The following is a 27857-nucleotide window of genomic DNA, read 5'->3' on the forward strand; positions in this document are numbered from 1 at the left end:
TAGCGACACATTTTACCTTTTCTTTTCGATCACTAACCCAACTCACTCCCCGTTCTGTATACCTAGACGTCGCCTTTTTCTCCTGTGATTTGTGTTATTTTGAAATGTGATCCCAAAACACCTTCTTTCCTCCCCTACCCCGCCGCACAGCCCGCCGTCAATCAATCAGGAACGAGGGGAAAATGTAGCGATGATAACGACGAAATGAGCCAAGGGTTTGTTTTTAGGCCTATAATCCCTCCTCAGACCTCAGATGCCCATTAAGGAGAGGCCTGTAACACAAAATATCGAGCCATAAATCCTCAAGAGTTCTTTAGGTGACAAGCGGCCAACCTCTATGGCTGAGGTCTCGTGATCTGAGCCGAGGTGTGATCCATGTCTTCGTCGCCACTCCTCCTGGAACGGTGTTTGTTGCTGCGGCTTTTTTTTTATCCAGACGACGGCGGTAGTCGATTCGGCTGGCTTTCTAGTCCAAGGTCTCGTTCCTCTAGGCCAAGGTTACTCTTCAAGGCCGCAGACTAATATCCTGTTCCAGGATCCTTTTATGATTCAAGGCCAAAGGCTGTTTTTCAAGTCAAGTCTCCTCTTCCATGCCGATATCTTTATGGATCTTAGACAACAGTCATATTTGTTGATCTTCCTGTCTAAGGTGTGATCTTCCTGGCTGAAGTTACCTCTTAAAGGCCACAGCCCAATTACCATTCCAGTGAGCATTTAGAGTCGAAGTCAAGGGCTCTTTTTAGAGTCAAGTCTCCTCTTCCAGGCCGTGACCTCTCAGGCTCTTAGGCAGCATAGATTTTCCATGACCTCCCGCTTCAAGATCTTTCTTCCGGGCCAAGGTTATGTCCTCAAGGTCGGAGCCAAATTTTCCAGCCTATGAGATACTTTAGATTCAAGGTCAGTCGGAGTCTGCTCCAGCGCAGTTGTCTCCACATCCAGGCCCGGACCTTTCAAGGTCTACGGCGGCAGTCATCTTTACTTTGACCCTTCCAGTTCAAGGTCTTATCTTCATGGCTAAGGTTATCCCTCAAGGGCTGAGTGTAATGTGCACACCGAGGAGGCTTCTGAGGAGGTGTCCTAGTCACGGCTGAGGACTCGATTTCATTCTCCTCTTCGGATCTAAGCTTAGTCATCTCGTCCAGAAATGGTGCTGTTCCAGAGTTACGTTCCTTCCCTGGAATGCAAATACCTCTCTCGGGTTAATCATTAGCTCACTCTTCCGGACTCTCTCTCTCTCTCTCCGTACACACACACACTCACACCTATATACAATATATATATATATATATATATATATATATACAAATATGAATATTCGTATACAAGTGCGTGTTTCTGTTAACTCATTAAACTGTTTATTTACAGTCGTGTAAATTACTTCTGAATAAATACCTATGAAATGTTCTTTGTTCATGATATTACATGACACAATTTCAACACATACACTTTGACGCTCATCCAGTAAGCTTCGTAACCCTATATCGATTGAATCCTAATAAACTTAGATATGCAGCTATATATTTCTCCCCTTTCTTCCTTTCCCTTCAATTTTCTTCTTCACTTTTGACTTACAAGAGTGTCCCATTTTCCTTATGACGGAGATGGTGGGGGGTCCTATGGAAATAAATGAGGACCCCTTTTCTGGCACGAGGCTTGAACCAGAACATCCGCCTGGCGACCTTAGCAGCAACAGCTCCTAAAGGGGACGAAGGCATGGATCACACGCCTCCTCCTGCAGGAGAGAGAATTGATAAAATAACGGGAAGGGACGAGGGGGATTGTGACACTCGTGATTTCTGGCTGAAACATTTCTGAGGTAAATGGGAAATGAAAATTACTGGGAGGTATAACATGGCATTTCGAAGGCACACATACATTTCCTTGCGACTGGAAGTAGCACATCCTTGGGCTGCAGGAGCCTCCAGAAAGACATCCTATGTAACATCAGGACTCTTCCTTCGAAACAGAACCTAGGGTAGTGACATATAAACAGGCAAATGGATACATACCCATGTGCCTGTTTATGTGTCATTACCCTAGGTCCTGTGAGTGTACATTTATATGACATCAGTGTTCAGAAGCACAGACTATTGCAAGTTCATAAAGATTCTAGTGTCATGTTTATCCTTATCAGATCTAAACTAGAAGTCATATCAAAACCGTCGTCCATTAAAACTATCGTCCATGAAAACCGTCGTCCGAACTTTGTAACACAAATTGAATGACGGAGAAATAAGAGAAGTCGTATGACAATGTAGGGTTAAGACTTTCCGTCAGTCTGAACGACTGAAGTCTGTCGTGTGTTGAAAATCTGAGACGCCCTAAGTCTTCCAAGGGGGTGCGCGCGCGTCTCTCTCTCTCTCTCTCTCTCTCTCTCTCTCTCTCTCTCTCTCTCTCTCTCTCTCTCTCTCTCTCTCATCCTCCTTCGTGCGTGCTACTGGAATAAACTCTTTTTCCAGTTCGACGGGTAGAAGGGGCGGTCCTTTCAGACACCGTCCGTAGTGACCTCGCTTCTCTCTCTGACCACCGACCCCTCACACAGTCCTCGCGCCCTCGTTCCTACAGGCGTCTAGCGCTTATTCCATAAAACATTTGGAATCTTGAATGGGGTGAAGGAGGTGGAGGAGAAAGAGAATGGAGGATGGGTGTAGTAAGTGTAGGTACAGCTATGACTTCTCGTCATGATCTAATGATATCTAATCCTTCCTTCATGTCAGTAATCAGTATGCTAATGACCTTCCCTCTCCACATCTGGTGGCCCCCATTTCTCCTCCCCCCCTAATTCAGTAATGACCATACGGAGGTCGCCGTATTCTAAAGTCTTTCCCTTCCTGATTTGTCATCAGGTTCGATACCTTGAGATATACTGCAGGAGCGACTCTTTGGTATTTCGTACACGTTCGTACCCAGAAAACTGTTGATTTAACGAGAGAGAGAGAGAGAGAGAGAGAGAGAGAGAGAGAGAGTCAACACTTCCCGAGCTATTACGTTCGCCAGGACGTAGGTATCGAAATACCACACCCTACGAACATGTTCTCAAGGCCACACAGTAGAATCTTCTCACTGAAATCTTAAGAATCCCTCCACGAAATCCCAGGCGATCCCTTCAGACGCTGATGTAAATCACCGCTTTCTTAGGACGATCAGAGACCTACCTGACGAAGGTTGATTCCGAGGAGATGAAGAAGAGAAAAAGAAAGATGGAAAGTTCCTTTTATATATATATATATATATATATATATATATATATATATATATATATATATATATGTGTGTGTGTGTGTGTGTGTGCGTGGTGTGTAAACTGAAGATAGATTAATGTTCCCCATGCTAAATGGCGCCCATCAAGGGGGCAGAAGGGTCATGGTGCCAAGTCTATGTTAGTCACTCTCGCCTCTACTTCAAATGACTCGGGCCATTCCATCTAGCATGGTTACATGTGTGTGTGTGTGTGTGTGTGTGTGATTCGCCTCTTGGAGACTTGAGAAATAGGTACGCGGACGTTAGGATTTATTTCCATATGATAAAAAAATAAGAAAGGTTCTCCTTTTAACTTTTTTTTTTCCGGATTGGTTTAGATAATAGCAACATTCGGGAATCTTTTTCATTCCGTTAATCTTGTTATTTGGCTTTTCTTTAGGTGATTTACAAGTAAATAATATCTTAACACCATGAGATTGCAGCAATATATATATATATATATATATATATATATATATATATATATATATATATATATATATATATATAAATGTACTTTTTAAGCTTTTAGGCTGATGAAAAACTAATAGAGAATTTTGAAGTACATTATTCTTTAGCAAGAAAATCACTTCAGAGGTTTTTTACCCATCCCCCAAAACAGATTGGGTAGAGTTGAAGCTTCTGGTGTCGAGTTATGAGTCTTGGTGTAAACTGGTTTCCAAGTATGCGTTGCTCGGTGTTTCTTCGCTACTGAGTATCATGAGTCATTGCGTAAATCAGCTAGCATTCAGGTAGAGAGGTGTGGCAGCGTGGGTCAGTCCGATATGAATTCTCCGAGCAAATTCGTCTCCTCATGAAAGGTGTAATACGGGTGTAGGGAGGGAGGGAGGAGAGAGAGGATGTAGGTAGGGAAGATAATAGAGAGAGGTAGGGAGGGTTTGAACTACGAAGGGCGTAGGTAAAGAGGGGCAGAGAGAAGGAAGTTTCGTGTAGATGGGAAGGGTGAGGTAGAGGAACGGAAGGTGTAAGTAGGGAGAAATGGTGTAAGTAGGGAAGTTGTAAGTATGGAGGGTAAAATAGAAGGAAGGATACTGAAAGTAGGAAAGTTGAGACAGAGGGACGGAGGATATAGATAGAGAAGTGATGATAGAAAGAGGAGGGGAGGGGTGTACGTAAATTTGGACTCAACAGTGGGAGGAGAGTGTCAGAGTAGGATAGTAACACAGAGGAAGGGAGAGGATATACAAGGATGGTAAGATAGAGGGAGGGAGGATAGTAAGTGGAGAGGGATAGTAGGACAACTGCTTCTCCTACGGCTGATCAATTCTACGGTTAGCACCATCGATGCTTTGAGCCTTGTCCCTCCTGACCATATTTCTTGGAACTGTCAGACACCTCACTAAAGACATACTTAGGACCACATTCGTTATTCCCACTTGTTTTGGCATCAACCAGTGATAAAAGGCCACGAATGCCGTTATCGTCTCTTGGAAGTGTACAAAAGTTTAGGCTAGGTAAGGCTAGGAGTATGAAACGCATTATTACAAAGATTATCTCAGATTTGTTCAGACTTTCCCAATCTTGTGTAGCTAAACGTAATTTGAACACACTTAGTTTGATCTCGGTTTGATCAAGTACGTTCTTAAGAAACATAAAAGTTATGAACTTCAGCTGATCTTTACAATCCCAATATTTCCTTTTTTCAGAAGAATTAAATGTCATCTCTTCTCGCAATAATCTTGAATGATTTGACTAAACATGACCTCGCTCTTTCTATCTGCTTTATATCACGATCACAAACACTTGCTAACATTTTACCTCGACTGTGATGACGAAGATCATGCACGGTTAATAAACCCCATGAGCGACGCGTCATAGACCATGTGAGGTGAGGAAGGCCAGTCAGTCTTCAGTGTTACCCCTGTAGGGAGGATGGGGTGGTGGTGGGTCGGGGTAACCTTCCTCTCAACCAACCAGCCGTCTAAGGCTGCCAGGCAAGCAACCGTGTAGCATACCACAGATGTCTCTCAACCAACAACCAAGATACCATCACAATGCCATTCTAATTTGGTTTTATCTGGTTCATACAACCCCGAGAAAATTATGTTGAGACGGTGTGTTTACACAGGCCAGCCGAAGGAGATGGTCGGCACCGAATGAAAACAGAGAACATCTGTGTTGAGACTCAGAGGCGGTGTACACAGAACCTTATCTCTGTCCTTCTCACTTATTTTGCTTTCTGTCTGTTATCTGTTTGTGTTTTCGTGCGCTATCTGTTGTGAGTCATCTCCCCCGTTGAAGGTGCATATCCCTTGATCTGTTATTGGTGTACGAGAGTGTTCTAAGGGGATGAGTGGCACACTTTATTTTTTTTCGTCAACGATTATAGCAATTATCCCATCGTGGATTTTTTTTCGTCTTCTGTCTTCATCTGCGGTGACTCTATTGATGCTGGTGTCCTTTTCATCATTTTCCACATTGATTTCAACTTGCTGTCATGATTCGCATCTTTACACACACACACACGCACACTCTCTCTCTCTCTCTACCCAGCGGCGTGACCTTTCAACCTAGCACATGACTTTCCCACTTCAGTGTTTACGCCTTACCCCCCCTTGTGTTTACACCGCCAGCCCTAAGCAATGCTCACCTGAATGTTTCCTTCTGGGGGCTTGCTGTAGCCGCCTCCCTTCGCCCACAGCCCAAATATTTATTGGGACCAGTGGCTGGTGGGGGGCTGGTGGGATTCCCTGCTTGGAAACAGTTAAAGAGGGAAAACATAGAGGTCTTAGTCAACAGTCTCGATGTGGTTACGCAACGGGTTCTGACGACCGAATATAATGCCGTGAGTCTTCTAATTGCCTAATTATTCTCTTTATCATTGTACTTATTCTTGAGTTCTTTAATGAGTCATAATCGATTTCTCATATGGATATGAGAGAGAAATCTACGTTGTCTTCAATGTAAACTTAAATTCATATTAAAAAGATCTTTTTGACTGCTGTAAGCTTAGGATCATCTACAGCAGTGATGCCTGACCTTTACGAGTGGTTTGCTACTAGTATGTTTTTCTTCCTCTTTGTGAACAGGTTTAAAAATCTCACTTTAACTTAACAAATGACTGCAAGTCTAACATTTACAGCACTGTTTCGAAATTCATCTAAGAAATATGTTGTCCAACATTCCTAAACATAGAAATGTATTAACATTCTTTTCTACACATGATTGGAACTTTTGATTGTATCATGTGTACTCTCTTTACGGCTCTCAATACCCTCACTTAAGCAAACCATTAATCAAAGCAAACCACTGCATTAACACCAGATGACCTACATATGACTCTAGGAATAATGATATCATTTACAAGAAGTCGGATCTGATTATAAACAAGAGAATTATACAACGAACGCTAGAAAAGAACAAATGACTGTGGTTTCCTGCCACCAAGACAAGTCAGCGAGTCGAACATCTTTTTATACGAGTTTGTAAAAGGAATCATTATGCCTTGAACACCCTTCCTCTTCCTCCGCTTCTTATTCCTCCTCCTCCTCCATGAGTGCGCGCGTGTGTGTGTGTGTGTGTGTGTGTAGCAATCATATCCTTGCTAGAGTATAAGCATCTTCGCTATAAAATGACGTAACACTTTCGAGACATGCGTAAGCTACTCATTTCTATTGCATAAGGATGATGTAATTCTATCTATCTATCTATCCATCTGTCTCTATGTCTATCTATCTATCTATCCATCTGTCTCTATGTCTATCTATCTATCTATCCATTTATATATTTATACTCGATAGACAGGAAGTAATTTACGAAGAGATACAAAGGAATGTCAAAACCAACTGACCAATGGGTTCCTTCAAGGATGTGTTTGATAGCAGGATAAGTAGATAATTGTTATGCTCTGTTTATCTGTAATCAGGTGGTATTTATCTTACTGGAGAGATAAGTTTGCATTGATGAGGTCAGTAATAGGAGTGAGTGGTGCTGTGGCTAAGGGAAGCAAGGGTTCCTTGATCCCTGAGGGACTGAGTGTTATAAGCGACGTATCAGAAACCTTCGTGTTGTATGAAGCGTTGTGAAGTTTAGTCGGTAAAGAGTTACGTATCTTCCTCATCATTCAAAAGCTGAAGGAAAGACATTGTGTGAAGGACAGGATATAGATCCTTCATCCTTATACTGTGAGGACAGTGGTCAGAGGACGGGCTGTCACACACAAGGATCGTACCGTCGTGCTCAAGGACAGGACTTCCGTGATTAGGGGGTCCTATCATGTAGCTCAGTGGTCGTACCGTTAGGTTCCAGGGTCGTATCATCGTCCTCAAGCGCTTAATCATACGATGGAAGCTATCTTGTTTGGGAATACTCCTTGATGGATGGTGCAGAAGCTCTCTTCATGGTCACTCTCACTCCCTCCTTCTTCCTCACCTCTTCTTTTTCCTGCCTTCCTCACCTCTTCCTTCCCCTGTCTTCGTCTCTTATCTCGTTCTTACCTTTACTTCCTTACCTCCTCCTTCCATTGCCTTCCTCATCTTTTCTTTCCCTCACCTTCTCTTGTTGTCTCATCTTCTTTAGCCACTCATCATCTTCTCATTCCTTTCCGCATTGTGTCTCTTTTCTTTGGCCGCTTCTAGACTTCCCTTCGTCTTTATTAGTGTTAACTTCCCTCTCTGGGCTACCCCACCTCGTCTATGAACCGTCTATCCTCCCCTATCTCACCCCTCACCCCTCCATGCACCCCTTATTCTTTATCTCACCCCTAAGCCACTCTTCAATCTCCATACCCCTAACCCCTCTTCCCCCTAAGCCAGCCTTCTACCTCTATAATCCCCCTTATTCTCCCTTATCTCACCCCCTAGGTAACCTTTACCCCCACCCCTTGGTATCTCCTTACTCTCCTTTATACCACCCCTTCATCCACCACCACCACCACCATTTCACACCCCTTCTAGCGCCCCCTCTAGCGCCCCTCTCCGTAAAGATAGCCATTACCACCCATAACACGAGTAAAAGAAAGCGTGAAATTTCTCCCGGCAGCAAATCAGGCTGGGCAGCGGGCTCCCCGCACTTCATAGTAACAATTATGACAATGTAGGTACTCGCTAGTAAACAAGATGGGCCCCAGCGGGCGCATAAGAACCACCTAACAATTTACAGTATTGCTCATTACATAATGCTTCATACCGGGCGCTCCCTTCTTCTCCTCCCCCCACCACACGCCTCGGCTTGGATGTAAATATACTTGACTTTCGCATAGCTTCTCTTTATCTTATTTTTTTTTACTGATTTATTCATTTATTTATTTACATCTTCTCCCCATCTCCCTGCCATTAATTATGACGGAATTAGTCCTCTTCAGGCAATGAAGGGGTTTGATTAAGACTTCGGAGGGCCTTTCTCGACTGCAGGTATTATAGATGGGAGAATATGATTTTCCTGTGAAGATTTGAGTTAGTTCAGCCTAATTATGATGATTTTCTTCGGTACAAATTTTACTCTTTGAAAGAAAAAGTCGATTCTTACGTTAGCAATGCGAGTAAATGTTTAAAACCATAAGAACATTCTTATTCATTCTTCATATATATGTATATATATATATCATTTTCAGAGGCAAAATAATCATATTAGTCATTATGATGAGCAGTGTTGCATATCTTCCCAATTCTCTGATTTTGTCACACGGTCATGAACTGATCCATCACCCCAGATTGTGTATAATTCATTTATTCATAGATACTTTTTTAAAGTTCGACATAGTTTGACAGTGGGGAACTGTCCATTAAGACTTCTTGGCACTGAGAAAGCCATACCTATGTATCTCAGTGTCCTTTTTGTATCATGAAACCCACATATTGGTCTTTCAGTCTTACTCGATAGTGAGGAACTCTCTCTCTTAACTCTCTCTGTTTCAGTCAAGAACCAGCCTTAAGCGACGACCCCATCCCAGTGTCCGAGAATCACACTTAACTCTCCCTCCTTGACTTGCTGCTCAAGCACTAAACTCATCTCGTAAGTCTTAACTCAGTAGCCAAGAAACAGACATTAACTATCCCCCTCCCCGTTCTCTTTGAGCCTCACTTCAGCAAGAAACTTTATGCCCAGTTTACCATCAGGTCTTAAGATTGAGATTTCCTTTCGTTACTTGAATTCTTTAAATCGTGAGTTTCATTTGATACTGGGGCTAGAGGTCTTAATTCTAAGGTTCCAGTACATCTTTAAGTGTAAAAAGATCTATGTTCTTCACGTTTCAATGTTCTATAAGGTCCTTGAATAAAGTTTCATATGTCTTATGGCTCCTATATATTATATATATATATATATATATATATATATATATATATATATATATATATATATACACATTCATAAAGCTCTTAGAGAGTTCTTATGAATCACTTAGACCTCATTTTGGACATTTGTAACATTTCCTCTTCCTGCCTTGAAGCCAAACCTTCATGTTTCCTCTTCCCGTGTATGACCTGAATCAAATGCTTCAAGTTCCGTTGTTCCGTGTGTTATGCAGGATAACACTCACGCTGCAGAACATACCTTCAAGAGCGAGTCTTCGCGTCCCTTATATCCATAAACTCGATCAAGAAATATCCCTTTTTTTTTTCTTCCACCCCTTCTTCTTCGAAACCTCTCGCCTCGAAATATATCATGGATCCCCAAAGTTGTTTGCACATCCACAAAGACGTCGCGATGCTGTTGTGGTAATGACTATCATTATCATCCACATAGTTTCGAGTCTAACGTCGCGATGTCGCCACCACAATTGCTTCCGGTCTTAAGACACGATAATGAGGGAAGCGTTAAGGCGATGGACACCGCCGGCCTTTGCTGCTTGTCGCCCTGTCTCACGTAAAGTAATCACGAGTCCAGGAAACCGATTACAGCGATGATGATAATTCCACTTTATTAGCACAGAGAGGGTGGAGGGTAGTGGGCTTGATCTGTCGGCTAGACAGAGTGACCGAAAGACCGACAGACAAAGTGACTTGACAACAAAGACCGACCGAGAGAAGGTCGGGAGGGGGAAAAAAATTGGACAGACCCATTGAGGTTTTTGCTTGATATGGACCGAACACACACGGACACTGACCGGAAACAGACGGACCGAAAAGAGACCTCGAGTGACAGAAACCGAACAAAAAGAGACCAGTTACCGACCACAAAATAATGCAAACAAAGAAGGAATATAGAACCGACAACCCCCCCTAAAAAAAAGAGACCGAGTGAGAAACAAAACCAAAGAAAAGAGACCGACCAAAAATGGCCTCGATCGTAAAGAACACGACCACTAGAGAACACACAGCCGTCCCATCAGGATGTTCTCAGCACTGAGAACAATCAGGAAGTGAACAAAGGGCGTGTATTAAGGGCCACTGCAAATGAACTCGTCAAGCATCTGAATTTAACATGTGGCAGGCTGGAAAATCACTAATTACCCTCAACAATTTCCTTTGATAAAGATGGCATCGTTCCCCCTGCGGGCCACAACAATTTAGTATTTCTATTTCCAGTGACCTAGAGCTGCATTTTTTTTTCTTTTGAGACATATACCTTTCTCTTTTAATATATCGCTCTATGTGACACTGTTGGAAGGACACACTAATGATATGGAAACTAAAAACAGGTCACCCAGAATGGCCAATCAAGGTCTCTGATTCCCATTTTTCTTTTTACCTGATTGTCTAAAGCTTTGTTCACAATTCTTCGTTCTCCCCGCGCCCTCTGGACTTGAGCGTTGCTTTCCCCCAAACCTTTTCGCTCGCCTTAGATCAAATACTTACCAACTCGAGGTCTGTGTTTATTAGATCTTTTTTCTTTTTTTTTTTTTCATTCTTCCAATCGCGTTTGCATCTTGATGGACTACAAGGTTTTGATAATGTTTACGTATTGAAGAGGACTGGAATGTGTTAAGAATGTTTCGCAGGATCTAAGAGCAAAGATAATCAGCGGGAAAGAAGGGCAGTAACAATAGGCCTTCATCCTTTCCCCTTCCACATTTTTCACTCAATGCTGTCACGCCATTCTTCTTCTCCTTTTCTCTTCCATCTCTTTACTGTCGCTTCTTCCATTCTAACAGTCTCTTCCATTCATCTGGTCCGACTCCTTCATCTCTGTCTCTCTCTGTCCTTCTCTGTCCTTCTATTTCTTTGTTCTCGCTGTCTCTATGTATATCTGTATGTCTATCATGATGTCTGTATGTCTATCTCTTTTTCTCCTCCTGTGTTACTCTCTCTCTCTCTCTCTCTCTCTCTCTCTCTCCAATTTCCCACTCCTTCCCTTATACCTTCCCTAAGTCTTCTCCCACTCCCGTCCTCCACCACTACCCGTCCTTCCCCTGGTGTTCATCCCTCTAGCTATGCCTCCATCTTTCCCGGCACAGTAGTGTAATCAACCCACCCACATCCCATCCCCACACGACCACCCACATCCCCCCCTCCCCCCATCACCCCCGTAGATTAATTAGCTCCTCTGCCATAATTTTTATGAACATGGGGGCTCATTTTAATATTTCAGACATTTTGTTCTCCCTGATGCCACGAGAATAGGTTAATGGGATATTTCTAATTAGCACCTTTTCTCCGTCGGTGGGAAAGGTAGAGGGGAAAAAAAAGGAGAGAGAAAAAAGGGAGAGGGGTGATGAGTTCGAGAAAGTGTGGAGGTAAAGTGGCCATACGGGCATTATGTTGATCAGGTCATGACAGTTTCTGCTTCAACAAGAAAATAGATTATGATGTGACCAGCCCTGAAGGCTCACAGCTGCAGTCTTTGGTGAGGAGGAGATCGCTGAATACCACCTTTTGTGACAGCTAAATTGAGGACTCGTTGGGTGAAGATTATCTAACCTCAGTACAATGTCTGTTCCTCGTTGGCAAAATGGCCATACTCTTCGAAATGAAAGTACGAATACACCGTAGAACAGAATTCGACCAAAATCTTTCACATCAATCAAATCAAAGAGAGAGAGCATTAATAGTAGTATTAGTAGTATTAATAGTAGTAATACACACACACATATATATATATATATGTATATATATATATATATATATATATATATATATAAATGTCACTCGCGTCGTCACCTTGTCTTTGAGGAGGAATAAGAGGACGAGGCGGCAGAACTAAGAGAGAGAGAGAGAGAGAGAGAGAGAGAGAGAGAGAGAGAGAGAGAAGGAGGTGGTGGTAAAGGTGATACCAGAGAACGACTCGTGTGTTGGGCACACACACACACACACACACACACACACACACTCACTCCTCCCTCACCTATCTGTTGGAGGGACCACCAGCGAGGGACGTGGCTGAGGTGAGGATGATCGCATGTGGAACCATGTGACAAACGGTGAAGAAATATTGCATCTCACCTGACAATGACAAATGCCTTATACCCCAAGTATTTCTGTTTCATTCTTTGTACCTCATCCTTTTCTCTCTTCCTCGAATCTGTCTTTAAGATTATCTATCTTTTCTTTTGTCTGTTGTATCATCAGTTTTTCTTTTTTTTTTCTTATTTGTCTCAGAGTTTATTACGAAGGTAATTGAGTTCTGGCAGGTGATGCTCCCTTCTCTCTCTCTCACACACACACAAGCAACACTGTCTTGTTTATCTCTCACCATTTCATCATCAGGTTCCTTGTGTTATTCTGGTTAATCATCTTTTTTTTCCCTCTTTCTTTTTCTTGCTTTTATATTCCCCCTCCCCTCCCCTTCCCCTTTCTACATAATTATTTTTCTTCGAGGGAACTAAAGGTGGGGGATGGGCGAGCTTGGGGGGGTGGATGTGCTCAGTGACTGTGCGCCATTAATTTTGATAATTACAAAAATGACAGCGAGGAGGGAGGGAGGGGATAGGTCCTCCCTGACGGCAATTCTTCGGCTCAGTTCTTGCTGCTGCTGCTGCACACACCACCCCGCACCTTCTATAAATGAGGTCTTCGCGATGGTGGTAGGTGGCTGGTGGTAGATGGCTTGTGGTGGTAGAAGCTCCCCACGTCAGCCAAACCAGTGCACGGCTGCCTGCCCCCCCCTCCTCGCAATTTTCTCATTACCGTGAGCCTCATCGTCCATCTTCATTGCCTTCTGTTTGTTGTCAGAACAAACACAACTGAAACACCAAGAATGCAAACACACGGATTTGCTTCTCTTTTTTTTCCCCTGGGGGAGTGGGAAAGGGCAGTTGTGTTCGTTATGGTTAAGTAAATAGACAATGCGCCTGTTTTAATATGTATTCTTATTGTTGACAATATTGGTACCCTTCAATGTTTACAGTAAACATGTAATTGGAGGGTAATTTTATTCAGCAAAGTTATGCGGTTATGATAATGGTATCTGTGTATATATATATATATATACTTTATTTTTTCATACATATTCGCCATTTCCCGCGGCAGCGAGGTAGCGTCAAGAACAGAGAGCTGAGCCTTAGAGGGAATAGCCTCACTTGTCTCCCTTCTCTGTTCCTTCTTTTGGAAAATTAAAAAACGGGAGGGGAGGGATTTCCAACCCCCCGCTCCCTCCCCTTTTAGTCGCCTTCTACGACACGCAGGGAATACGTGGAAAGTATTCTTTCTCACCTATCTCTCTAAAAAAAGATCAATAGCAATCCTATCATACAACTACATTTACAAATACACACAAAAAACTACAACTTCCAATTACCTGTACATTAACGTCATGACAACGACATTTCCGTGTGGTTCCGACGAATCCTTCCTCACCAGTGTGACTCCTTCGCTCAGGTCGCCTCAACGATTCCCTGCCAGGGTTATCACACACAGCCGAAGGCTCCTCTCTGACAGCCCAAGCAATGGGAGTTTGCGAGCGACTGGCCGGCCATGAGATGTGGACAAGAAGACCCAGTGTTAGCAACACACTAGTTGATTTATGAGATATATATCTCCACACTCACGTAAAAGCTAAGATTGCTTCTCGTTGAGGAAACCCCACTACCTCTTCCCTACTCCGTCCTCCATCCCCCTCCTCCCCCTATGTGATATTTTAATAGTGGTTGCAGTTAGTTTCTTGTGTGTTATTTTCTTTTGAGATTAGCCACAGTGTTATGGAATCACGTATCTGTAACAGTTTTATTTTACGAGGAGAGAGTTCTACCATCACGTTGGACAATTGGGTAAGACTCATCTCTTGAACGTTGTCTACGTTCGTACAGTTCTCTGGGTTCTCTTGCACACACTTTGCATTCATAACTTCGCCATTTACCTTTGGCTATTCATAAACCATGACTGCACACGGGTGTGTGTGTGTGTGTGTGTGTGTGTGCGTTGGTTTTACGGCCAGAGGATGATGAATATCGGAGAGTCTGACGTGCTCAAGATTTATGTTCCCTTGGCCTCCCACATTCATCATTATCATCATCATCAACTTCATCATAGGCGGTGATTCAGTGCTGTACAGGCAAACACTTGGGTGTGCTTCCGGCTCGGGCAACAGCAGACACGACTTCAAGACGAGCTAAATCAACAATAATTGTGAAGCAGGCATTTTAACAGGGGTATTTATTACGTTCTCATGTCGTTTCGTAAACAAGTTGGCTATATTGAATGTCTCCCCTTCTCGATTCAAGTTGATATGGAGGAGAAGGAAGAAGAGAGAAATCTATGTTGATATAGAAATGTTTATAAACAAGGGGTAAGTGACAAGGCAACACTAGTAAAACTCTCCTCGTAACGTAAACGGTAATCATCAACACACACACACACACACACACACACACACACACACACACACACCATTCAGCGTGATTAATTAACGCTTATTTCTTTCCCATCTTTTCCGTAAATTATGTAAATAAACATCCTCTGTGATTTATCGAGGCAATGATGGCCCGAAATAAAGTATGGCTTTAGAGGACCACAGACCACCATCACCCAGACAAGGTAGGGTCTTAGAGCCCCTCAGCCCGAGGGTGGGAAGGGCTGATGAAGACGTAGGCCATGAGGGAGGAGAGAGAGAGAGAGAGAGAGAGAGAGAGAGAGAGAGAGAGAGAGAGAGAGAGAGAGAGAGGAGGAGGAGGAGAGGGAAGATAGATGGGGGCCAAGGGTGATGGGATCGCGTGGACGAGGTGGCTAGATAATCAAAGCAGAAGGGAGGTAGATGAGAGAGAGTTAAGAATAGAAATGGAAGAATGGATGAGAAATGAAGGATGAGTTGGAAAGTAGATGGGGAAATAGGAAATGAGAGAGACCGAATGTGGGGCAAGGAAAAATGGAGGGATAGAAAGGGAGATGGGATACAAGCAATGAGGGAAGTGAAAGATGGAGCCAGAGAATAGAATAATAAGCATGATAAGAACGATACAGGATATAAGAGACACAGGAAAGAGGGCGCCAAGAAAAAGAGAAAAGAAGCAACAAGGTGGATGGGAAACAGAAAATGGGAGGAAAGGAGAGAGTGGGGACAGGAGACAAAAAAAAAATGGGAGTCATATTTCGCCATACATCACCGATACATCACTGATAAATCCACAGAAACGTTAAACGTAACACTCTACATCACCCAACCTTCAGCTCTGGCCTTCTTTATCGTCGTTCCTCAAGCTTTTGCGAAGTCATCTTTATTTTTTTCTTGGCGTGAAGACTAAATCGACAAAGAAATTTCTACAAGGTTGAATGACCAAAGTATTTGTGACATCCTGAAGGGTTCAATGCAGTGGTTTGTTGCATTTGTAATAGCTTCCATGAACTCATAAATCAAGCCTTCTCCATTTACTCCATTTGGCCAACATATGATTAATCTCGTTTTGTTTGTTAGTCTACCTCTCCATCTTTATCTCTGTATGATATATCTCTCTTTTTCTATAATTGTCTTTCGCTGGGGCGGGTATAATCTTTCCTTAATTGTCTCTGTCCTTCTTATCCTCCTCATGAGAACTTCATCTATATCTTCTCAACGCCCTCTTTCTGCAGTACATTAATTTCTTTTCTGTCCTCCTCCTTATCCCCCAGGGTTCACAACATGCGCAGCGCCTCATTCGTTCTCACTCCTTCCCTCCTAAAGTGACCTTTGCCCCCTTCCTCCTCCTCCTCCTCCTGCAACACATTCTCTAAACCATGTTATGATTATCCTCCATGTTTCCTCTATGCTCTTTCCTATTGTGTGTAAACAGGAGGAGGAAACCCAAGCTGGAACGAATTTCGACGACTTGGTCACATATGCTGAGGAGTTCCTCTGGTTGGAGAGTCGAAGCAAGAGGAACGCGCATTCTCCTCTCCTTATTCGAATGCTAAACTCCATTAGGCTGATGGCTCTTCGTACCCACCCATTGAAATTACGTCGTGAATTAAGAGCTCCACCGTGGAAATACTAGGATAAGAATATATGGGATTCTTTTTTTTTTTTTCCACTAGTTTGAATCGTACTTAAAGACTTATTATGGGGGGTTGGATCACCTGTGATGATAAAAATGAACTAATGGTGGACAAAATTGAAGTTCATCGTCTATAACTATATACTCAAAAATCACGTATGTCACCAATGTCTACCATAACACACGAGATAAATGAAGATAGAATATTCTGCCCCTTTTCTTATTCTGTCCTCTGACGAACGGAAGAGACGTCATAACAGAAGGAGGGTAAACGGAATTACCTGTTTTACTGTTTCCAAACGGTCCATAAACGTCTATGGGCTCCCCAACACTAGTGTCGTGTTTCTTGTCTCCACAAATGACCCTTTTTTCTTGCCACCTCTCTCAACCAGTCTCTGAAGGCAAAAAGTAGTGAACTGGAAGCAAATTACGAACGAGAGAGACGAGGGGTGAGAGAAGAGAAGACTCAGGAATAAAATGAAAGTAGGAAAGGAGTAGGAAAATGGGGAAAAAAGTATTAGTTGATCTATAAGCAAACCAGAGATGAGAAGGCTTCAGATCGTCTGTAACATGGAGTTGAAGCCTTTATTTATTTTTCCTCTCTCTTTCAGAGTGTTTTATGATGCTGTCTGTAACCCGCTGCCTCCGTTGTGATTTCGTCCATCATCCTATTGCAGTACGGTGCCTTCTTGTCTCTTATGACTCTGGATTCACAAAGGAACGCAAATGCAAAGGAATACAAACAGCAATAGACCACTGGATCCTTTCGAAGGAGACCGACGTTCGTTGAAGTTCGACATATCAAAGTTATCTTTGTTCTCTCCTTCTCTCTCCCTCTCTCTCTCTCAACTTGATATGCACTCGTTTGATGCCGAAAGATAATCTGCATCTGCTGATATATAGATCTCTCACAACTGGCTCAAAGTAGACACCTCCCCATCCGCCTACACACACACACACGTCTTACCTTATATCATAGCTCAATCATATAAGTGTTAGTAAATATACATAACACATATTTCATCCCTCCTACACAATAAGAATAAGAGTTCATTAAACATCAATGAGGTGAACATATCATTAGAGTCACTTATTTATTCATAGCATCTTTGAGTTTGATAAAGAAGAAATGTAACTTACATTAACATTTCATGGGACCAGATATACATACATACATATATATATATATATATATATATATATAGTCAGTTTCATTCAGTACACTTATAAACACGCATAATACGTCGTGCCTTATTCACTTTGACGAATTAAGTGGCAATTAATACCACCTGAGGAAGTGGCAGCTACTTACAATTAGTCGACGCTGTCTATATCTGACTTGCCGGAGGAAAAAAATAGGTAATTAACTTTTATGTGTCCGTTTCCCCCACTTCAAGTTGATGGACCTGACGTGTGTTATCTTCTTTTTCACCCGAAGGGATTACGTGTCGTTCCTGGGAGGATAAACCGGATTGAAGCGGGATTGGCTTTGGCATAACTGCGTTCTTGTAGATGCCAATGTGGGGGGGACCGGACCATCCTCATGCCGAGCTTTCTGCTGAGACGGAGAGAGAGAGAGAGAGAGAGAGAGAATGGATGGGGTGCCTTGTGGAAGGGTGGGGGAGGGGAGAGAGGGGCGGTAAGATGTGGATGGGAGGCAGATGGAGTTGTTGGTGAAGGAGTGTGGAAATGGAATTAAACTGTGCATGAAATGGAATGGTTAGTAGACGAAAAGGAAAGCAATAATCGATGGAAGAAAAGGAACAGGGCTTGTTTTAGATCGAAGAGCAGAGAACAGAAGGGAGATGAGCTCGTGGGAGAAGGGGGAAAGGGAGGAAAAACATTAGCTGTTGGAAGGGTGAAGAAGAAGACGACTCAGGGATAGCAAATGGCAAGGGTAAAGGAAAGAAGAGATCAGAGAATGACAAAGGCGAAAGGAAAATGGATACTCGAGAACGAGGCAGAAATAATGGGGTCCTTCTACCCCTCGCTACCTCAACACCAAATCTTCCTACCTCAAAGTATCTTAGGAACTTCAGAATATATATATATATATATATATATATATATATATATATATATATAAAATATTCATTTACATGACAATAAAAAAAGATTTCGTTCTCGTTTGAATACCACTGTTCAAAGAAAGTTTATCTAGTTTCCCTTTTACCTGCCTGGTTCGACCATGGCATCCTTCATCACTAAATGCTTTCGTGGAAGTGTTGGGTGGAAACAAGTTGCGATTATTAGTGCAGCTTTAACTTCGGGTTTTTTTTTTGATTGCACGTTCTTAAGGCCTAAAGTAGAGTAAAGTAAGTGTTCCCTTCAAGCTTAAACGCGTGTTACTTAACGCTCACTCACTCTTAAGGGTTACTTTAAGTTCTAAGGATAGTAGCGTTTCTTTAAAGGTTGAAGGGGGGGAAAGGTTATGGGATGTTTAAATGTACGTGTTAGTTTCGGTTCGATGGAGCCGAGTTCAACCTCTGACCCTTGGCCAACATTTATTCTGTGCTCCCTTACCTACCTACCTACCTCCCCACCCTACCCCCTTTCCTCCATTCCTCCCCTCATCACCACCCCACCCACTCCTTCCCTCCTTACCTCCCTCCCTCCCGCACTGTCTCCCCCTCTCTCTCTCCCTCCCTCCTCTCTCTCCGGACCTTTGACTCTTCCCCCCTCCTCCCCAACACCCTCCCACCCCTCACATCTATGGTAATTTATGGAAACCTAATCTTTACTGACCCCTACCCTTCCTCCATAGCTTTCCTAAAACCACTACAATTCTTATTGTAAATTTTGTCTCTCTCTCTCTCTCCCCTCTCCCTCTCTCTCTCTCTCTCTCTCTCTCTCTCCACACAGACTGCGAATTTGCCGTGAATCCACAATAAATCAATATACAACATCAGACCGGCCTTTCAAATCTCCTACGAGTCATCTCAGTACGAGAAACTGCTTCAGTTAGCGCAGTGAGTACGACAACACCATCTACGAGAGGAAAATCATAATCATTAGACAACGAGAACTGGACGAAAACGAATAACACACCTCCACCTCCTCCCCACCCTGGACCACTCAGTTAAGCCAGACCCTCTTAACCAATACGGATCAGCTGTTATTATTATTACCGGGCAAGATTGGACGCTCGTAATTCACTCTCGGATAGCCGCACGTCAAAGGCCCACTCCGCAAGCCCTCTGTAATTGGCTTTCCAATAAGCTGATGAAGTCCTTAACCTTCTCATTATCCGAGGTGTAGTTATCTGAGAGCTAGGGGGTTCTGTCTCGTGTGAGTAATGCGCGAGCAGATACCATCAGGAGGACTGAGTCTCAAAAAGCTCTATGATGCAAATCCGAAGCAAAGGGAAGGGTGAGGGGGGGGGGAGACATATATATACCCGCCCCCCCCCGAACAATGAGACGAGGTGGGTTTTATTGCTTCGTGGTGTACAGTTCATTGTTGCCATGCAGGTGAACTGGGAATGGTCTTCAGGTATTTCAGATGGCCGGATGTGCGTGGTTACTCCAGGTGTATTCACGACCTTATATATATATATATATATATATATATATATATACATGCAAATATATATATATATATATATATATATATATATATATATATATATATCCTAAAAATATAGAAAGTTTCAGCTACGTTTGGACTGATCCAAGCCATCTCGGTTTTCATCCATCCACCGTCAAACTAAGGAACTTCCGACCTTTACCATCTGTCTCAACGCTGACAGCCAGGCCCATCGTCTCCTCCAGAGCGGATGACCTGCATTTACCCAACAGCTCTGACCTTGAGTTGCGTTCCTATACCAGCGATATGTGCGTTTCCAAAAAAAAAAAAAAAAAAAAATAAAATGGGTGACTATATATATATATGTATATATATATATATATATATATATATTGAGTGTCCTTCTACCCTCTTACCTTTCTTGTGCCTCTGAAGCACTTGGCAAGTTAAGCACGTTCACCGGCCGGGATCAGAGGTCAAGAACTGTGGTGGTGATGTGTGTCTGTCTCTGTGGGGTGACTCCAGCGTACGTGCGAGAAGCAAGTGTCCTTTTGTCAATGTGGATGTTGCATCTTGGGCATAAGGGATCTCGTGCTGTACTGAATGACCGTCGAGGAGGGTGGGGTTGGTGTCGAGAGCACCCAGAGGAGAAAGTGTGTCTCGTACATGCTTGAGGGATGGTACTTTCAGGTGGATGTAGGAGGTCTGGTAGAGATGCTGTTAAGGCTAGGAGTGGCTAGGAGGACGAGTGGTGGGATGTTTCTTGCTTGTCGAGACATTATGTCAGGGATAGGTTTTGTTAATGCTGTGTTTGGGGGGAGAGTTGGGGAATTCTGTGGGTATAGGTTGCAGAAGTGTGAGGCTTTTAATTTGGGCTTGAGTGCAGCTGGTGGGTTATGTAGTGGCTTGCGTAGGAGGGGTCAAGCATTCTTCCAGAGAACTTAGTGCATGTTGAGGTTAGTTTTGTGATGTGTGTATTTTGCTCTCTTGTGCGGATAATGAATGTGTGTGGTTGCTGAGCAACCAATGATTGCTTTGATTGCTTCATTATATGTGGATTATAGTCATATATATATATATATATATATATATATATATATATATATATATATATATATATATATATATAAATGACAATGAATACTAGCCACTAGCTCTGATATATTCTTGCACGTAAATAACAAGAAATCCCTGCCTTCATATTCGCCAAGAGGATGAGGTGGAGACGAAAACAATGGAAAAAGGATTTCAATAGTGTCTCATGGAAGAACAGCAGAGTTTCCCCAGCTGAACTCTCCTCATTCGTACCTGTTCATAGATGGAAAGTCGTGCACATTATGTCCTACTACCCCTCACTATCCCTCCACCCTCCCCTTCACGACGACCACCATCCTCTCCCCCCTCAACCCACATACGTCATACTCTGTCATGGCCTCGTCATACATCACTGTGTAATTGTGGCTGTGGTAATGAATTAAGTCGTACATCATTCTTCTCCTCATTTAGGACTTGCTGGTCAACCATTTACTTGTGGCGGCGATGAAGGAGGACTTGTAAGTGATGTGTGGATATATGCACTTAATTTTGATGTATGTATATGTATTCTTGCCTAAATCTATGCATGCATACATAAGTGCATTCGTGTATTATATATATATATATATATATATATATATATATATATATATATATATATATATATATATATATAATGCTTACCTGTAGCACAAGCTTCGATTTCTTAAGGTAACCACTCCCTTTCTGTATTTTCTGTCACATCATCGTACATTCTCAGGTCACTCTCCCTGATAACGTTAAATCAGGAATTCCTGGCAATTCGTTATCTTGAGGCGTTCAAAATAACATGTACCTTGATGCCTTTACTCCCAAGACACCTGAGGAGGAAAATGTGTGGTCAGTAACTCCCATTCATACGGCAAATTCTTCCAATACCTGATTCTTAACCACCAATAATGATACAAGTTATCATCCTCTATGTACATGTTGTAGCCATTAATGTCCAATACTAAAATCACAACAGTTATCAACATTATAGCTACCTGAAGGCCGACACATGCCACTGGTGTTATGATATCTTCTCTAATTATGACATTACTCTGGCCAACCCACCGTTCCATGACCTATGGCAATCATCATCCCTTACACCACAGTGGTTTGCCGTCCCCCGTAATCACCACCAGCCTTGTGGTACTTATCACCACCACTGTGACACCACCATTTCCCTCATTACGTTCGCAGCCACCATTGTCAAGGAGGGAGGAAGAGAGAGAGAGAAAAAAAAAGCAGATGTGGTTGTCTGATGACCATTTTAGGGCCTTCATATTTGTGTTGTCACTACTGCTATTGTTGCTATCATTCCTCACTTTCTTGGTATCTATTTCTTAAAGCATCTATTATTAATCTCATTATTGGGGCCCCTATTTTGGCTATTATTAATGATACACACTCCAGCTATTACCACAACTACTACTGACAGTTAACCCTTACTATCACAACCATTGCTTTTATTACCCTTTACAATTACTGTTAAAACCACTGGTATTGACAACATAGCTATCGTCACTATCAAAATCCCTTACTATGATCAATAGCATCATCAATGGCGCGATTAATTCCAAAATTACTATATTTCCAGTAGAGTTGTTACCCCTTTATTACCAGCCAGAACTATCAATGTTATTAAGTAGCCATTGCCATAACCACTACTAAGATGTATATGATGTATATGTTATGGTCAATAATATCTCTAGCACTACCACTACTATCATCACCACCACTATTATCAGTAACGAAGCCTCCATGAACATCCCATACTATAACCCCCTACTACAGCCAGATTTAATAGCTCTTACCACTATCTTTTTTTTTTTCTAACAAGATCAGAGAAACTACTATTGTACCTATTACCTCTAACACTGCCAATCAAACCTTCTCTTGCACCTTGAAAATAAAAAAAAAAAAAAAAGACTCCAAACTCAACAGCGGAAAAGTTTTGGAGGGAGAGTTGGCTCAGGGTGAGGAAGTCACATGATATATCATCGCATGATGAATCATAGATCATTGCATGATGAGTCATGAGCTGAAGATTGATCATATGTTCGGGGTTTTACAGCTCAATCAGCGGTTGTTCTCAACACCAAAGGAAAAATGGCACGTTTACCTGCGAAATAGAGGGGGTATGAGGGGGGGGGAATGGTTTGAGAGAGAAAAGGACATGGTGAATAGCGATTTGAGGGAGAAAGGTGCGTGAGGTGGAGGGGCGTTACCGAGCCAGGCAGCTATCTACTTTTTTTAGGAGATATTCTTGAATTATATATGTGTATGAATATACATTCTCTCTCTCTCTCTCTCTCTCTCTCTCTCTCTCTCTCTCTCTCTCTCTCTCTCTCTCTCAGACCGACGGGCGCGTATATATGCACCTAATCCTTCTTGCTCATACACTTTTACCTCTAAACCTTGAGCGCCGAATTCTCCCCCTCCTTCTATCCCTCCCTCCCACCCTCTCTCTCTCTCTCTCTCTCTCTCTCTAGCCCTCTACGACCTGACGGGTCTTGCTGAGTTGGAGCACAACTTAGATATAGATTGTACGCTAGGGTTTATAAGATCCGGGTCGTTGCAACAGGTTCCTCCAGTAGGAGACCTGAAGTCGCCATGTGGCTCCTGACGAAGGGTGCTCTACTCTCTCGCCCTCCTATCTGCTGGGGTCCTGAGGAGGACTCTGGCTGGTGTTCACACCCAGGGGATGGGTGATCCCTGTGCTATCATATCGTCTGTAAGTTTCAGTCTGTCTCCCCTGTGTGCGTCTTTCTCTCAATCTATGTGGCTGTTCCTTTTTCTATCTCTCTATCTCTCTTTATACCGTTCTCTCCTCTCTCTCTCTCTCTCTCTCTCTCTCTCTCTCTCTCTCTCTCTCTCTCTCTCTCTCTCTCTCTCGCGGCGAGACATAACCCGGAAGCTTCTCGTAGACCACAGGAAGTGTGAACTGCCGCTGGTGCGAAATCATGGAGAAAGCAGAATATAAGGTAACAAAGGGAAAATCAATTGGAGGAATGGCTCAGAGAATGAATACTAGACGGGTGCAAGCAAAAATGAAGAAAGAGGAATAAATCTGACAGAAGTAGTAAAGAAAGAGAAAAAAGAGAAAAAGAAAGACAATACGTATAATGATACTTTGCCATGATGATACAGGGCTATCGCGTAACGCTCACCGCACAGGAAGAGAGAGAGAGAGAGAGAGAGAGAGAGAGAGAGAGAGAGAGAGAGAGAGAGAGAGAGAGAATCTCCTCCTCCCCCACCAAACTCACTTCGTTCTCACCACCTCCCCTCCCCGAGCTCTGTGATGGCAGACCTCCAGCGGCAGCAGCTAGCTAATATTGCTGTATTGCATGCGTATCATTTATCCCTTGGCCTTCAAGCGACGGGTCTGCAAGACAGAGTGCGAGCTGGAGATTAGCACGTCCATATATCCTGAGATATTGCCCCGGTGGGAGAAAACTGCACCGGGCCGAGACGCCCACCTTGATGAGGTGGTGATGTCCACCTTTTTCATACACGGGACGAGATGGCCCCCCTGATACGTTGCTCCTATCGAGGAAAGATGTACAGAACTATATGATGTCACCTTGGTGAGGCGGCACCTCCCTCCCCAGCAGGGAATAAGACGGGGTATCCTCCCCCTCGGTGGAACTAAACAGGGCGAAGGTGTCCCCACTTTTTCCATGGAGCAAAAAAAAAAAAAAAAAAAAATGTTTGAAAAACGTCTGAAACGTTTGCCGAAGAAAAAAATCTCACTGATCCACGATGCCAAATTATGAGGCGATTCGTGTCCTCTGATATGCAATTAGACAACCCACTGGAAACGTTGCTCCGATGGAATTAATATGGGATAAAACTGCCCTCTGGAAATTTGCTCACGTCTCAAGACAGACTCTTTCAGTTCCCCGACGTCACCTTGATAAGATGAGGCTGTCCTGCCCTTCAGTGGATGGGGACTGGGACAATAAGTTACCCCAAATAAGCAGATGGTACAAACTGATCTGTAATGGAAAACCCGTAAACCTTAGATGATAATCAGAGATCTAACATATGGCTCGTTTAGACCTGTGGTTTGACCCTATGTATACATGTGGCTTGACTCTGGCTCCCACAAGGCCGCTTTACCACCATGAAGAATGGTAGTGTTGTGAGGACGGAAGCAGTGAGAGAGAGAGAGAGAGATGGGGGGGAATCTATAAATGCCACTAGGTCTCCTTGGAACTGTCTTTTATCTTATGCTTAGTAGAAACTGAACGAGTTACTTCTTCCTTGTTCTACACCGAGGTAATGTTATGTTTTTTGTACAACACTTGTATCCAGATTTTGATTACTGTTCCTTCTCTCTCTCTCTCTCTCTCTCTCTCTCTCTCTCTCTCTCTCTCTCTCTCTCTCTAAGTCCCCCTCCCCCCCACCACCTTCCTTGTCCAGGTACCTGTCTCTTCCCCTCTGCCTCTCATACACGTGGGTTGCTGGCATTCAGTCCACAAACAAACACACGCTCCGTCTTACTCATAACACTCGACAGACTCTTTACTCTCTGTCTCGCTACTCTTTTAAGTCCACATTTTCTATGCGGTGAACGCTACTCGTCCGCCCTGCCTAATGCCAAAAAAAGAAAAGAAAAATCTCGTTTTAGGTACTTTTAGGTCCTCCATACTATCCCTCCCTCTCTTTCTCCTCTCTCTCATTCGAGTAATCCCCTTAGGCCACGAACCCCATCCCCCTCCCTGGCGAAACTCTACCCCTCCATCTTCGTCCTCTCCCTCTCTTTTAGCGTCGAAGGCACATTACCTTCCGTGATCCCCTCGAAGAACCATAAGATCAAAGGTCCTTCACCAGTAGCCAAAGGCGAGACCAGACTAAATCAAGCCTCGCAGAAACTACCAGTAATATATATAGGACAAAATAACATAGTCCGTGAAGAGAGAGAAAAAAGATTAAGACCAAAAAAAGAAAAGGTTTCACTTAATGGTGGGTTTCTGATTTAGTATTTTGGTTTCTTGTGGTTTATTGGTTTTGTGTTTACGTGTTTATGTAATTGTATCGTTTGTTCGGCAGCCTTCGTCCAATTTGCTGCATCATTGAGGTAAAATATAGACCCTATTGGTGATATTATGACGTGGTGATTCGGCTTTTATACGTTTTTAGCTTCGTGGTTTTATTTTATTCATGTTTCTTCATTTTTCCTCTTTCATTTTTCAAATATTTACAAAGAGGATTTAATCCCTTACTTTTCAAGACTTAAACTTAAGTCTGTAGAGTATCTTAGTCCATTCCTCTAAGACCATTTCTTTTTCTCCTTCCCATTCTTACTCTATTTTCTACTTTGGCTCCCATTCCCCTATCACGGGGTCACAGGTCAAACGCTATATTATAACACTACACTTAAAGTTAAGTGTTCAAAAGACTTGGATTAAAGCAAACGACACAACACAGGGGTGTCCCTGTTTCTATCATATTCAGAGAACATCAGATAAAGTTTAGGATTCGAACTCTGGGTCTGGTTTAGTGGTGTTCTGAAAGAGTCAAGTCATTCTGGGGAACAAAAAGTGTTTTGATGAGTCAGTCACTCCTCTATATCTAAACTACTTCAGATGAGGCTTTGATGGAAGAGTACATAGCTCATTGTACTGGCAAGGGTGAAAGCGTTTTGATGTGTTGACTTTGATTTTATAGTTCCGGGTTCGCAACATATACGTAGTCATTTGCACAGAGAGAGACACGTTAAAGAAATGAAACGGAAAGAGTTGGAGATGGATGAATTTGAATAAACCGAGATAGATGGAGAGAGAGAGAGAGAGGTGATTAAGAAAAAACAACAGACCCTTAAACAAAGTAGGATAGTAAATAGACATTAGGGCTATGAATTATACCCTGCTTTTTAGGTAATTAATCATATGCGAGGTTGTAGGTTTTGTGTTTTTTTCTTCCCCCCCTCAGTGTTACTCCTGCAGTTCTAGGTTTATTGCTTTCTCTTATTTCTCCAATAGCCTCTACTGTTCCTGGATTTATTGTTCGTTTCGCTGGTTCTTCGCGAGGGTAATCGCTCTGACATGATGAAATTTAAGTCTCTCTCTCTCTCTCTCTCTCTCTTTTGGCAATGAAGTAAAAACTTCCCCTCTCTCTCTCCCCCCCCTCCCTCCACATCATCTTCGTTTATGTGTCCGCACCGTTAGACTAAGTACCCTATTACGTCTTGGTAATGACCAATTAAACGTTAAGCTTATCTCTTTTTTGTACCTATTTCGTACGGTTCTACCGTGCATCCAACCTTAGTCTTTCATGTCTGTTATCAAGCTTCAATAGATTAGATATCACTAGGTAGCTTAGTTCGTATCATCCATTACATCTGTCTAAAGTTCTTAAAGATGTTTATCAGTGCATTTCCGTCGCGCTCAAGGATCGTACCACCACGCTCAGGGATCGTACCACCACGCTTCAAGGATCGTACCATCGCGCTTCAAGGATAGTACCATCGCTCTCAAAGGATCGTCCCATGGAGTTCATGAGGATAAAGTTACAAAAAAAAATGCAGGACTGTGGTTTCAAGAAAATATGACGATTGTAAAACATCAGTGAGGACGAATTCTAAAGGAAAGTAAATAAAGATTAGTTTTACGAAGCTAGAAAATCATTACCGAAAAGTGTTTTCTATAAAGAAATGATGAATTAGCAATCCATTATTATTAAAAGAGATTACTCGAGGCTCTTTGTTAATTGGCTAATTGCCTGTGAG

General features: G+C 42.8%; 1 protein-coding gene and 1 long non-coding RNA gene across 9 annotated transcripts in view; one reads left to right on the forward strand and one right to left on the reverse strand.

Moving 5' to 3' along the window:
- Positions 1-27857, forward strand: part of LOC139756572 (homeotic protein ultrabithorax-like) — an 821256-nt gene that overhangs the window by 163864 nt on the left and 629535 nt on the right. The gene's annotated exons all lie outside the window — the stretch shown is intronic.
- On the reverse strand, positions 12370-25274 carry LOC139756575 (uncharacterized). Of its 2 annotated transcripts, XR_011714392.1 has the most exons (5): positions 25001-25274; positions 21785-21960; positions 16822-16935; positions 13876-14041; positions 12370-13321 (listed from the first exon to the last, which is right to left on the reverse strand). It is a non-coding gene; the product is annotated as an uncharacterized lncRNA (long non-coding RNA). The 2 variants fall into 2 exon arrangements; XR_011714391.1 differs by lacking the exons at positions 12370-13321; positions 13876-14041; positions 16822-16935 and adding an exon at positions 17348-18095.

This window comes from Panulirus ornatus, chromosome 22 (assembly GCF_036320965.1).
Source record: "Panulirus ornatus isolate Po-2019 chromosome 22, ASM3632096v1, whole genome shotgun sequence".
NCBI lineage: Eukaryota > Metazoa > Arthropoda > Malacostraca > Decapoda > Palinuridae > Panulirus > Panulirus ornatus.